Below are 3,707 nucleotides of genomic sequence, written 5' to 3' on the forward strand. Positions count from 1 at the left end.
CTCTTTTATTTCGGGCCAAAGTTCTACCTGCTTTCGTATTCTTTTTTTTTCTGCTATGGAGTTATTTTGACAAATTTTATCTTTTCTAACAAAAAGTAATCTATTTACCTTCCTTTCTTGCTTAATGTCAAGCTTCCTTTTTGCGCTGCGCTCATTTACATTTATTGCAAACGTTGTTAAGTATACGAATGCGTAACGTAAGGTTTTTGACGACGCCTCAAGAACCGCCATTTTAAAATCTGTTCATGCGGCAGACTTGATCTTCGGATTTCAGTGGTAGCGATGACACTAAAGCACACATAATTGTGTTAATACTATTTGGGCGCTATATTCGGTTGTGCCCCAAAACCTATATACCGGCAGCGAAAGTCAAGTGAACGCGTGCTTTAAATTTAAAGACGGCCCCGTCGCAATAACTGTGCGCCCATAAATGTGTCCGAGAGCAGCACGTTTTGCTGTTGCGGGTCACGAGTTTGCTTGCTAGTGATTCTAGAATTAGCCGTTCTTCCGATTCCGAGAAGAAGTGGTAGCGTGTTTTCCTAGAAGTGCTGCTTTGATTGTCAAAGTCGCAGTCTATGACTTGACGGCGAGTACATTTAGAATAATGTTTGCACTTCTTGGTATTCGGCACTATATTGACTAATGTTCAGTTGCGTGTGCATTCCGTTCCTTGATAAACTTTTACGCGGTAGTTTTGGGCTCAGATGTGAAGGCAGTAACGAAAGGGGAAGTAAAAGTCTAGTGTGACCGGACCCTACCGAAATACTGTTAACACTTTTGCGGCACTAGTCACTCATATATAAGGGACGGCTGCTACTTCGATCGCCTGCGAAAGTAAAGGGGATAAGAGACCTCGCTGCAAGCGTTGCAGCAACGATAGCAGACGACGTTGCTCCGTGTATGCCCTACTGACGTCACCAGGGCATTCAATATGGCGGTCGCTGCCGGTGGGATGAGTTTTGCGGTCTCAATTTGGATTTCATTTTTTCAAATATAAAGCCCGTCCTGGGAATCCGAAATCTGTGAAATTGAACCAGAGGCTGTTGTATTAATTGCTGAAATACAAAACTGCAACTTGAAGAACGACCATGTCATGGTCCCTTAAAGAGCCCCAGGCGGTCGAAATTTCCGAAGCCATTCACTACGGCGTCCCTCATGGCCAGGTCACTTTCAGGCGTTAAACTGATATAAACCAAACCTAAACCAAACTAATAAGCACACCTTAGAGGAAGACGAATGTTGATTCATAAAAGACAGTTATTACATAAAGCATACAGAAGGAGGTCCTGAAGCTCAAGGCTCTACCAGGACCTCCGATGATTTTTTTATTTATTTATGGCATACTACAGGCCGTGAGGCCCAAGCAGGAGTGGATACAGAACAGACCACAAATTGAGCAATAATAGCAAAGTGCAAACAGAAAACGAGCAGCGCGAAATGACATGGAAGAGAAAAAGAAACTAACAAAACAAACAAAAACAAACTAACAATGGTCACTTGTCAGGTCAAGAGACCGTACACACGAAGCTGGTAAGCTGTTCCAGTCACTTATAATTTGTGGAAAGAGAGAGTGCTGAAATAAGTTAGTCTTTGCAAAGTACGGGGTCAGAGAAAGGGGGTGGGAGTGTCGGGTTTGCCTGGTGTTCTGTAGATTAAGATACGGCGAAGAATTAATTCCAAGTTTATGGTTAAATACCAAAAATAAGAATTTAAATAAGAAAATAAGAAATTAAATGAATTTTTCAACTTTTGTACAAAAATAGCGGAAGAACAACAAACGCAGTCAAAAGAAAACAAAACCAGCAAAGGCAATACGGCGAATGAAGAAAAAAAGAGACTTCAAAATTTCATATGTGGCGGTTGTGTAGTTTGATAATGCTTCCCGATGCACATACGAAATAACTCGGGAGTGAAATACGAACAAACCGGCGTACAGATTTCACAACTGAACTAACCTTACTCAGTTACCTCTATCCCTACCGTAATTAAACCTATTTTGTGTTTTATAAGCTCGCCGTTATGGGCACTTTGTCGTTACCACCAGACCGTTGTCAGCATCCCCCACAATGGGTGCGTTTCATTTCCCTCCTGATGCTAACACCACCATCGCCACGCACCAATACGACAATTAACTATCATCGCCAGTCGCTTCATTCGTGCCACGCTGTACGTAAGTCGATGTTCTTTTCATTTCAGGCCCGCTTCATTTTTTCATACGATGTTGTCCGAGAGAAAGGCGTGTACGTGCCAAGCATTCGTGCGGGAGTGCCTTCGGTACCACCTGGCCTCTCCTCCGCGGTACTGGGGCCCATACTGTGCTCGCCCAGTCCGACGATGAAGATCTCGGTTCCTGGTGCGACTCCTGGATTCGCGTTTTACTCCACGCGTAGCCTTAAAACGCGATCCCGAACTGTCGCCACTGCGGCCAGCGGCTTCGGCTTCCTTTTCCCCTGTGCGACATGTTCTCTCATGCCCTTTGTTATCCGCACGATAGCTGTCTCGCATGCACAGCAAAAGAGTGATCATTCCTTTTATGCTCGCATATATTTGCTCCTTATATCTCCTTTACTCTTCTTATATCTCCTTTACTCCTTTATATCTTTTATGCTCCTTTATATCTAAGTCGGATATGATTGCACTGCGCATGGAAAAGAAAATGAAACCTGAAACCGCTGGCTCAGAAAGCAAGTGCCACATAAATATTTCGACAGTAGACTGTACACGTTCAGCACGAAAACATAGGGGCACCAGGACAGAGTGATTCAGATCAGCCATAACGTCATAACCTAACTCCGGATTTGAAGTGGTACTGTGGATCTTCTGTAGCCACGCCGTGGAGCCAGTGCGCTGTCGACGAAAGAGAGCGAACGCCACCGCAAAGTAGCGAATTACGTGTTTGTGCGTGGATATAAGCTGAGAACGCAGCGTCCACCTTTAATGCACCCCACGTAACGACTTCCCTAGTGGCATGCCCACTCTGATGACGTAGATATCAATAAAACGCACGGTGACGCCTTCAAAGTCCCTCGGAGACGCCGAGGTAGCTTTTGCCACACCACATTTACGCGATCCACATATCACATGAGCGCGTGCCCTCTTTTGGCCCCATATTTACCATTCCTGGTAAATATACAGTCCCGCGAAATTCAAACTCTAGGGCAGTTCGAATACAAGCTGTCAGCTTTTATTTCAAATTTGATCCATACGTGCGACAACCAGGTAGCGGTTTCTCTCGCTACCTCGCTAACTCGCTTTGCTTGAACTGCAGCATTTCTGTTTGTTTGTTCTTTTTTGGCTTCTATTTGAAAGTGACAGCTAAGGTTTGCCCCCTCCATGTGCGCAACACAGTAGCTGAGATGAGGGATCTTGCAAACACTTCAACACAGTTGCATGGTTTTTTTCGATTTTTGTTTTAATGTTTATTCCTTTCAAAACAAGTGGGAAGCCAAAGATAAAGTCAGTGTCCCTGCCTGGATCTTGGCTCTCAGTCAAAAACAGCTGCAAACATACCTGATGTGCATTCGAATTAAACAAGCATAAATGAAATACATCGCTTAGTACCTATGCAGTCCTATTCGGAATATTTGCGGCAGGATCGAATTGAGCCACGTCGAAGGAAGCGGAGTTTTAGCACCTGGCTGTGAATTCATCTTTATCGCATGAGCAAAAGTTCCCTTCGCATGACAAATCATTTAATCGGGAACATT

The sequence above is a fragment of the Amblyomma mixtum genome, chromosome 7 (genome assembly GCF_055824585.1).
Source record: "Amblyomma mixtum isolate Tamu chromosome 7, ASM5582458v1, whole genome shotgun sequence".
Taxonomy (NCBI): domain Eukaryota; kingdom Metazoa; phylum Arthropoda; class Arachnida; order Ixodida; family Ixodidae; genus Amblyomma; species Amblyomma mixtum.